The sequence below is a fragment of the Strigops habroptila genome, chromosome 2 (assembly GCF_004027225.2).
Source record: "Strigops habroptila isolate Jane chromosome 2, bStrHab1.2.pri, whole genome shotgun sequence".
Classification (NCBI taxonomy): Eukaryota; Metazoa; Chordata; class Aves; order Psittaciformes; family Psittacidae; genus Strigops; species Strigops habroptila.
Window position 1 is genome coordinate 95,921,919 of NC_044278.2, and position 11,603 is coordinate 95,933,521.

Below are 11,603 nucleotides of genomic sequence, written 5' to 3' on the forward strand. Positions count from 1 at the left end.
TATTCCTGCATTTCTTATTCTTATCAACCCTCTCCTTTGTTTTATTACATTAACGGAGTATGCTGCCAATGAGTTGGGCAAGGATAGCCATCATTCTTTATGCACTCTCATAGGCAAGGCAAAAAGGACTACAGGACTGATAGAAGGTCCAGAGTGCTGCATTTTCTCATGTTTAGACCCCCGTTTACTCAGAGTCAGGCACTACATCTGCTGGGCAAAGAGTGGGATCTGCAGCAGCCAGCAAGCCAAGAGGTGCACAAGAGAGCCAATGGAGAAAGTCCTAAAGAGCAGGGTGAATCCCCTTCATAATGCCAGAGCTGGGTCCCTATGGATGTTTCCTCTAGTGTAAATGGATGCTGTTTGCCATTTTCTGCGTTTACATTCTTAAACCACCACTTTCTAAGGAGCCAGTAGGTTCAGAGGAGACTTTCCAGGCAGGCTAGTAAATGCTTTCTGGGTTCAGGGGGGAGCAGAGGGGTTAGGAAACATATCTGTGTTTACAACCTTGCAGTGGAAATACGTTGCCCTTGTTTGCCTAAATGAGTTGTGGATGAAGCCACAAATTAGCCATTGCTGAGATTTACACAGTTTCCTCTGGCTAAGCCTCATCCAGCCCACATGCCTCACCACAGCTCCTTGCACAAGCGCTTCATAGGGTCCCTGGCACAGAGGGCCAGACAAAGGTCAGGATACCTCAAAATTCATCATAATGGGGGCTAAATGAACCTCATACAGCATGGAGGCACCATGGTGTCCCCACACAGCTGTCCCTCTCTCCCCAGCAGTTCCCTGTGCTGTATGTCGTCTAGTGCTGCATGACATGCAGTGCCATAAGCACAGGCATCCTCCCTTTGAGTGCACAACATATGGGTTCCTCCTTCCCTTTACATGTGGCTGCAGGTTTCCTGCTGCATATGTTCAGCCTCCCACAGCTGGAAGCTGTAAGAGGTAGTTTGAACTACGTGTTATACACAGGAAGGATTGAAGTTTGCAGATTTTTAGCACTCTACACGCTAGCAGGCTCACAGTAATCTTTATTGCCTTGTTTGCTTTCTTTATGGCTGCAGTTTTCATCTTCCCGTGAGAAGATGCATGAGCTTCCTGCAGGAGGAAAAAGCTCTTGTCACTTTATCACCTCACTGTCATGGATCTCTGTCCACCACTCACTAGTTTGTGAAAGAAAACCCCATGTTCAGCATTGCTTCTGTCCATCAAGAGAAATGGTTGAGCTGGCATTTTGCATGCTTGGCGAGTGTGGATTGATATAAACTGTCTGAAGCTTTTTATAGTCCCTATCACCAGAGTATCAAAGCACTGAAATCCTGTTAGTCATGTTCGCCTCCCGATTGATCTTATCACCAAAGGCCAATCCTACCAGAGACAATCGGTCTTCCATGTGGTATTGCTTAGAGGGTTTTTTTTGTTAGATGGGCTGATCTGTAGCCAGCGCTAGGATAGTCTCTAATTCTGGGATCAGATTCCAGGCTTCAGTTAGTACTGGTGATAAACACACAGCTTTTTGCAAGGTTACTTTAGCACTGTTTATAGACATGTTTTCTTAAATTAACTTGTTTCATGTAATGAGCCTTCCAGTGCTTAAAGAGGTCTATGGATACTGCAAGTCTTGAAATTGAGGTCCAAAAATCCTGCGACAGGTGGAACTCATGTAGGAAACATCATAGAAATGGATTTATAAGAGTGATGTTTAGAAATAGCTGGCTGTGCCATTCTGAGTTGACTGACAGCTTTGTCCGTGAGCTGTATAATAGTTACATTAGACCTTTTAAATTTCAATAATTTGGCACTCTCCAGACACACTGAAATAAATCTTGTGGGTTTTGCATGTTGCAACAACTGGGTGCATGCTACTGTGGTCAGTTTTAATAGGTATTAATACAGTGAGTAGCAAGCAAATTATAACTGTTTCACATTAGACATAATTTTACAGCAGACAATTTTATAAGGAGAATAGAATGAATCAAATACAGTAATTTGTACTAAAATATCTTTTACATTCCCCGTGTTCCAGTGAAACTGATGACAAGTCTAGAGAAGCACGCTAGGACAATCAGACCAGAAAATTAAATTCTTCTAGCTTTCATATGCCACAGCAGGAATAATTCGCCTTTTTTTTTTTTTTTTTTTTCCCTTTCTCAGCCTTTCTTTTCCTTTCCTTTTTGGAGAGAGGATTACAATGTAATCTTGCATTTCTAAACCTAATCAAAAATGTTTTTTTTTCAGTTTCATAGAACAGTGATCTAGTTTAGGTTTTTTGGGGTAGACTGTAATGTGGCATGTGTAATAAATGGCATTTACCGGTGTGTGAAGAAAGCCAAATGGTTAAAGTTAAGATTGCAGTCTCAGGACTCTGGATCTTTGGGGACTGTTTACCCTCTCAATTAAGCATATACATGTATTAGCCAGATGTCTAACATGAGATTGCATTTTTGACGTATGGCCCATGCTAAAAGAGGTTGTACTTAAGCTCTAGATCCCCCTGAAAGCAGAGCACTTACTTAAAAAATGCAGGGTGCCTTTGGGCTAATGCACTGGCAGCTTTGGGCTCACTGTGCACCATTAGTCAGGAGATGCCTGCAAAGGCTCTGAAGGGCGTCATGGCTGCTGGAGCGTCCAAGGTCATCTTCCCTAGTATAAAGTGAAACTCTTTCAGCCTGATTTTAGGTGACAATAAATTTAATGTCTTGCCCAAGTCATTCAATGTAGTCAGTGCAGAGAGAGATACATCTGTAAGGGTGCCATCCATCCCAAATTTTCATAGGTATTCAAGACCAGTGGGAAGACTGGTGCCTGTCTGTCCATCAGGTACAAGGAGACACCAAACAACAGGCTTGGCTAAATGTCTAACATCAGGTAGCTGCACTACAGGCCCAAGCTGTTGGCAGGCTGCTGCCAGGGCACAGACAACCATCTGTCTACATGAGAAACATGGAGTGATGGAGGACACCATGGTTTAGGTTTTGTTTTCAAGCCCTTTCTTTACCTTGGGGTGGACACAGCTGCTTCATGTCTCTAAGCCAGTTATAAATCAGTATAATTACTGCCTTTTCCACCAGATCTTTACCGCTTGTAAAATAAGGACTATTGAAATATTTCTGATGGTTGTTACTCAAGGCTGATGTATGATCATTAGTCAGTGTATGCGACAAGCTCTGTGATTTATGGATCAAAGCTATGGAGCCTGTCTCTCTGGTTTAGGAGTTTCCATTGCACTTGTTCTGAAGTCCTGACCCTATAAAAACTTTTGTATGTCCTTGTCCTTAATTTTTTATGTGAGGAGTTTCATTGATGAGCTAAGCCCCGATACCACTCACTGCACCATTATTTATTCCTACTCACCTTATTTATAAACCAGTACCATTCTTCAGAAGTGCAATAGCTCAAGGCACTGTATACACTTATGTGAGAAAACTCAGGTATGTTTCTATTTGAATTGTCCTTATTTCTTGGTAATAGAAATAAAAATTATTTTGCTTTCAAAAAATAGAAGCTTTGTAAATATACACTAATAAGAAAAAACTTCTAGATCTTTCTTTATTCCCCCTTTCCTTTTTATTAATATTCACTAATGCTCTTTCTCTGGAGAAAGGCTTAATTTTTTTACTATTGGTAATGATGATCTCTAACGCTAAGTGGTGGGAAAGTTTAAAAAAAGAGAAGTCACATTTCTTTTTCATAGCTTCTTGTTTATTTTCTAGAATGGGCTGATGCATTATTCTGTGTGCCTATCTTTGAGATACTGAAATCGAGCAAAAAGAAGCCTTACTGACCAAAATGGTTTTTCTCTTTTAGAAAACTTGTTTTCTCATCAGTGTCACAACATGGTCAGCTTTTGATATGGTATTAGATGTATGCCAATGAGACTTTTTTTTTTTTTGAACCCTCAGTTTATACAGTCATGTCATTATATGCAGGCTTGCATTTCAGAAGGAAAAAGTAGTGCATGAACACAGGACCTGGAAACTGCACTCTGACTTTAGACTTCACATAAAAGCAGCCTGAACTGTGCTTCAAAAGAAAATAGCTTGGTTTCTTTAGCCAGTCTTCTTTGGGCGAATGGAGCTCAGAATTTTTAAGTTCCTGAGGCTGTCAGAGCTCAAGCTAATACCAGGCTACACTGCTGTTAACTTCTTCATTGGCCTTGTATTAGTCTAGGTCTGAGGACTGCTTAGTAGAATTGATGCTTTCAGGCTGTGGTAGAAATTAACGTTGCTTTTACCTGGCATGTCTCCTTAGGAGTCAAAATAGAAACACCCCCCCAAGGAGGAATAGAGAGGCAGAACATGCTGCTGCCCCAAAAGCCTTTCACAATCTGGCTGTGAGCACCTTGGGGAACATGCCACTCTCCTGTGCATCTGGATGGGAATGAAAGAAGGTGTCCCTGCACTTCAGATCTGGTCAGATTTCTCTCTTTTTCTTACGTGTATGCAATTCAGCTGATCACTGTACGTTTCTGTGGTTTCTGTATGCGAGTGTGGCCACAGAGTGGCCATGTAGGTCTGCTGCTCCGTGACATTTAATTCATGCTCAATAAAAGTTGTTGCTTTGGTATTAGCATTTTATCCTAGATTTTTAAGATGGCAAAACAACCTGTTTCTGTACTGTGAAACAGAAGGCTCAGAACTTTAACTGCATATTATGACCCCTCAGGGATAGTGATAACAGTGCAAAGGAAGCCACAGGTTTTTGAGAGGATGAAACCTGAACGTAGGAATGCTGTGAGCTGGTCCCAGCCATGCCAGAGCGCTCTCCCTGAGCAATACATTTCCTTCTCCACATCCTACTTGTTAAACAGCTATAATAACTTTTGCACATCTGTCTTCCCCATGCAGAATTGTGGACTGTTGCTTCTGCATAGCATTACTAATATGTCAAGACCCATATAACTAGATGACAGGTAGTGCTACTTGGGGACTCTCCTTGCAAGCCAGGTGAGTACAACATGGCCTTGAGGCTTTTCCCTCCATCGTCTTGAGAGAGCTTCTTATTTTCCACAGGGCAGGAAAATTTGCAGTTCCCTTGATCCCTTTTAACATTTTCTTCTTTCAGAAAGTCTCAGCTCAGTTTGGTCTGTTCATGCTCAAACTTTAAGCCTTCAGCCAAGCCCCAGCTGTCTCCTGTACTGAAAAAGTGCTGTGCATCACTAATATATTGTTTACAATAACAAGGCTTGTTTTACATGTACATTATACCATAACTAATAGTTAATAATAGGTAACAGTTTTATATAGATTTTACATGAGTGGTGAAAACCAGATGCCCTATAGGCACCACATGTGAGTGCTAGGAGTGCTCACCTAAATCAATTGTACAAAAAGCAGGAACAGGTATAGCAAAGTCAGTACCACTCTGCCAATGTCTTCTAGTGTCACCTGTGAGAGAGTTAGCAGACTTTCAAGGTCACTCCAGTCAAAGACTAGCTGAAAGGCCAAGCAGAAGTATGACAGAAGTCATCTAGAGCTGCCTTCCCCACCTCTTAGCAGCATTTGGGAAAGAGACAGTTCAACTTTGGCTAGACCCTCCTCGCTTCTGATGTGGTAATCTCTCTGGATCTGCTTATTTTTAGTCTAGGCAGATACTAAGGAGGAATCTGTGATAAATTTACACTCTTCATCGGAGTGAATTTTCCAGGTGTGTTCCCTTTGATGTTTATCTAGAGGGTCAGACTCTCATGGCTGGAAAAATGTCATTAGGTTTTCTGTGTACATAGTGCATCTGTCAAAAGGTGTGAAGATCTTCTATCTAATCAAGACACTTCTTGTGGTTTCCATTCACTTGGCATAGCAGTTAAGAAGATCATCATCACAGGTTTGAAGTTTACTTTAATAAGTGTTACTGAATAGCAGGCATTGAAATGCTTGTAGGGTTCCCAGCTAGAGTAAACATAGAAGAGCAACATAAACCTATCTGCATCTATGAGATCTGCATGAAAATACCAAGTTGTCCAGCCATTCTGGAAAACAAATCAAATGTACAATGTGTAACACTATTCACAGTCACAGCCTTAAAGCTCTGTGCCATAAACATGGCAGCAGTGACTATCATGCCAAAATTTAACAAGTTGGAAAGAATAATCAACCCATGCTTACATACCAGTTACATGAAAACTCCCTAAAAGTATTTGGCCTCATAGCTGTGGCCTTCCATTTTCTAGAGGGGTAGCCATATTCCAGCAGACCCAAGGTTGATATGCCCCTCATTTCCGCCAAAGTAGCTGATGAAATGAGCTGAATTGTGTAATACCAAGTGGCAGTCTGTAGAAGGCTGGCTGAATTTGACCATAAGGTCTACTGCTAGGAAACAAGGTCTTAGGAGCTGGTCTTTTGGAGCCCCGTGCTTTAGCACAGGGCTGAAATGGTTTGCTTGTTTTCTTTTCTTTTGTTTTGTTTTCTAAACCTAGAACTCAGTAGACGATTGCCTAAAACAGGGAAACAAATACAAGAGAACTTCACAGTCAACCTCCTTAATGTGCAGCTGAACATGCTGAATTTATATGCAGTGGAGTAAGTGACAGATTCCTCCCTATTTCTGCATTTGTATATATACTATGTACAAAGTAACATAGAATCTAAAATAAGTAATGAAGAGAAACTGAGGACAGGAAACTAGAGGAGATCCTTTATCTCTTTTTAATTAAATGTATTTCCATTGGTAAATATGGTATAACTTACAGTATAAAAATTATTTTAAAATAGTCCAAGTTTCTGCACATCTAAATGCATTTTCTGTACAACAGGAATAATATTTGCTTCACAGAGGAGCTGTGACATTGGCCTTTATAAATCATGGAGAGGTCCTCACACAGCAGGTATAATATGAAACATTCTACAGTGAGTGATTAATTTTTTCTTTAATCAGGCCTGAAGACTAAATAATTTAAGTTTCTAATAGCTCAGGAAATTTTCAGGATGTTCCACAGACATTTCAGGACATGACCCTCAGCTGGATAAGAGAGTTGTAGCTCACTGAGTCTCTTGTCTAGTGGCTGATGATGGCTCCTATTATTTTTCCACATTTGTGATTTTTTAATCCAATTTTAGTATTTTCCTGTCATTGCATTGTTGTTTTTGTTGGGTTTGGGCTTGTTGTTTTTTTTCTTAGTTTCTGCCTCCTCTGACTGTGATGGAAAATTGCAGTGATCTATTGTGGGCACTAGCAGACGGGGGTGGGGGAGGCAAATTAATTCTACACAGGGCATTTGGCACTCTGAATTTTGCAGACTTGTCTTTCCCACTTAACAACATTCCCACTTAACTACATAAAAACATATTTGCATTTAATATGGGGGGAAAGGAGAGGAGAAAGTGAAGCATATCTTGCTGTGACCTTAAAAGATAGTGAAAAGGAAAAGGTAAAAAGTGTATTTCAATGGTTCATGTAGCTGCAGGCCAAAGCCTCTGGCTGTTGTTACAAGAACAGTGTTAACAATATTAATAACAAGAGGAGAGACAGATGATGGAGCTGGGAAGAACAATTTAAGGAAAAATGACCAACTGCCTATTAGACTCAGTCACATACCAGCCATGGAATGGTTAGTGTCACAATTCTTACACAGCTGAACAGCAAGAAACTAGCTGTTGTTGGATCACCAAGGGTACATCAACAGCAAAACAAAAAAAAGTGGCTAAATAGTGCAAAATATACTGTGAAAACAGGAAGGAAGATCATGTAGGTGGGACCATATGGCATAAGCTTCTTCAGTAACTATAGAACATTCCTCTTCCAAGAATGAAGAAATAGAGCTTGATACAGAGATGTTTTCCCATGCATTCGAAGTACTTGCTTAATATAGAACATAGACAGAATCAAACTTGAGATTGTTGTTAGTATCAGTATCTTTGATGAAAGTTTTTGGGCCACATTCATAGAGGGGCATGAGCAGGAATGCAATACCAATGATAAGTTCATGAACTATGTGCCCAACCAGAACAAATGCAAAGGGAATTCATCCTGTTGGGCTAAGGTGGGGACAAAACTCCACTTTTTCTGCTCATAGCATCACGTTTTGGAGAGTAAAGTATGTAAAAAATAATTTCTTTTCTTCTTTCTTTGTCAGGAGAGACTAGGAAGACAAGAGGAGGAAACCTAAAATAGCTCACAATAGAGAGGACAGGAGAAAACCTCAGAAGGGTATGCATGTTGAGTGAGGAAACACAAAAGGCCCTTGATAAGAATGAAGAAGCATGAACCCTGTGAAACTCTATGAAGATACTGTGTGAAGGTTTCCTGGAGTATTGGGGTTGCAAAGCCTGGATGTAGCTGTGAGGAGACATGAAGCAGAAATTGTTTGCTGCTAATTTGAGTGGTTTCACCAGTTAGAGCCTGAGTTTGGGTGTGGGTTGAAGAGGAGCAAATTGAATCCCTGGGTGGTTGCAAGGAAATGCATGGAAACCTCACCTTGGGCAGGAGGGAGGGCTCTGGATTCATGAATGTCATGTAGAAAGGAGAAAGGAGAGAGAAGAGAGCAGCTCAAAAAAGGAAGGACCTAGTTAGAGTAAAAAGAAAAAGAAAATTTTAAGAAGGAGGATATCATGGTTACTCTCATTTGATTTAGACTTCCATTGCCTAGAAGGGACAGAGTTGATTTACACTGAACTGTCTCAGTAATGAGTAACTGGAACACTGGCCTTAGGCTTGCAATGGGTTAAGGGATTGAACAGCTTTAACTGGGAATACCAATGTTGGTACAAGTGTCATGTAGCCAGAAAATGGATTGAAGTAGCAGAATATACAAAGTTGCATATTCTAGGCTTCAGTTGTGGAAAAGGTAGCTTATTATACTTAATGATGCTGGTGTTGGAAGAGAGAGCTACAGGAGAAGGGAAAGTGGCCAGCCCAGGGAGAGACTATTCCAAAGGCTTGTCAAGAGCATCATCCTGCTTAAGTGATTCAGCCATTTGACTCAGGAAAGGGAAACTTCACAGATGCGTCATCCTCAGACATATCTTCTCCCAGTTCTTTCTTCAAGGATACCTGGATACCGGTATCTTGTGGTAAGCTGGACAACCTCTATTGTGTTGTCTGGATGCAACCCTAGCTTTCAGTCTCTGATGGCAATCTTCTGAGCTAAAACAATGGTCTTTTTCATTTACCAGTGATGCAGACCTAGCAGACATATCAGACTATAACTGTATTCTCTTTGTGTTTATGTTGTTAATCACCAGCCAGTGATTTCATTTTAAATGAGCATGACAAAGCAAGGGGCCATGGTAGCAGGAGCACATTGTAGGAACTCTGGCACACACTTGAGCTGTACCAGACACCCATGTTCTTTGTAACCAGGTCTATTGCTGCATCAGCGAGGAGTGGAAATCTAAATGTAACTGCTGCACTTACCTAGCAAACCTTCCAGATGACTATTTTTATTGGGAGGCTGTCTTCAGCAAGATCCGGGAAATTCAGGGAAAGCGAACATTTATTGTCTTCTAATATTTCTTAGATCTGAATTTCTCTTCCTGTTCCCTAAATTTCTATTTTCTGTTTGAGAGATCGAGACCCCCAGTGGGTTTTCCATCCCTCTGCCTGGCCACAAAGACTGGTCACTGACCAAATTTGAATATGGAAGCAATCCCCAACTCTCTATAAAGAAAAAGGAAATCTAACTCCCTACAAATTATTCTTATCATTCTAATGGTAGAAATACTGCTATTTTCAATAAATAGGAGCAATTTGTCCTCTGAGTACCGCAATAAGGTTGTATAAAAACCCCTGCCCTCCCAGTGCCAAGGGAAATGATGCACTCAGAGCATCCTCTAGCTGTGTAAAATACCTTATGGCTCAGAAAAGAGGATGTTTGAGGGAGGGCCTCACAGCACAGTACCGTTAAAGACTCTGTAAGGTCTAAGGAGACTTTTTGGCTAGTTTAAATTTTCCAATAATGTCCAAGGGAGTTGGTCACCCAGCCTCCCTGTTAGATCAGATTACTGCTAAGCATGTTGAGCGTCCTGGACCTGAGCATAGGCAGACCTTTGCACTTTAGTCATACAGGCTCCCACTGTGGCCACAGGAGAGAAGCCCCACCACTGCACACTCTCCTCCCTGGGAAGCAGGTGTCTAAAACAGGCCGGAAGAGTCATGGAGCTGATGGTGACTCACTCAGACATAGAGGTCTCCTCCACAAGCATACCATGTCAGGGGAGGTGATGCCCCAGTGGGTCTTCCAATCCTCTTTTAGTTTGGGGTGCTGGAAGCAGCAGCTCCATGGAAGGCTGGACCCTGGGCAGAAAAGCTGACATATGTCTAAACACGCCTGTAGGCCAGGCTGGGCATGGGTCGTTATTTGTGATAGGAGTGATTTTGGGTCCTTGTGTGTGAAGTGTAGCTCTGTGAAGCATTGCAAGCAGGAGAAGGCAAAAGCATGTGGGAGGTTTGTACCTGAGAACAATGCAACATCTTTCTTCTGAAACCTGGTTGCCATAGAACAAAAAACAGTTATGTTGAATGTTTGGAAAGCAGAGTTTCTCCCTAATAAACACTTAGGATGGTGTTTATTCCCTGCCTAATAGAGTCTCTGTGAGACAGCAGACTTAATTGTAACAGTAATCTTTCGAAATTACATATATTTTCCTGCTCTGAGATCTCTAACATCTATTGAGACTGTCAGAGACTTAGAACATAACCAAATACAGATGAAATTTTCCATGAAGCGGAATGTGGAAAGTCTAATGATTTGCAAAAGTTCATTTCAGATTTTTTTTTATAATTATTTTCTTTTAATGTAATGTGGTTTTCATTTTTATACTTATTATTTTCAGTATTTCACAATGTGTAACCAGTGATAGCATGTAATTACTTAATTGAAGTATTCTGTTATTTTAATTATCTTCAAAAATCATAGATGCAAGTGTTATTTAACATTTAGTAGTTTTATCTTCTTTTCTATTTCAAAGTGACTCCCGTTTGTGATTTTTGATGCTGACATAAATGCTATGAAATTGTGTAAAAATAATAAAACTAAAAAGTCAACATTAAATTCCTTCGAAACTGGATAATGAAATTCTGAAAATCCTGAAAATATTTTTTTTCATTGTAAAAGTGCTAAACCGACAACTTTATGTAAGATATTACAAATATCTAGGTTTTTTCAACTTACTTAGATTTCTATGAAAATTACGCTTTCAAACAGTACAAAAATCAAGACTGGGAATAAATTCACTCTGGTCTATTACAAAATGCTGTTGTCCAGAGTAGTTTTCATACAAATTTTGTTCAAACAGATAGACCTTTGATCTGGAGCTTTCCCTTCAGAGACAAATCATAATTCCTACTAAACCTGAGAGACACATACATGCCATTACATGCATAAATCTTGAGAAAGAATTAGGCTTAAAGTTTGAACAAAACAAAATCATCAGATAGCCAGATAAATTATGATGATGGAAAATGTGACTTAACAGCGACAGCTGAATTAATTCAAATTGCTTCTTGTTTGCCATAGGCAAACACATACCACAGGTTAACTCTGAAACTTGCTGCAGTGCTCTTTTTTCATGTGTTAGAATTATTTTAGCTACATCTACTGAGAAACTGGTTTAGAAATAAAATACATACTGACATTATTATTTTATAAGCATGAAGATTGAATT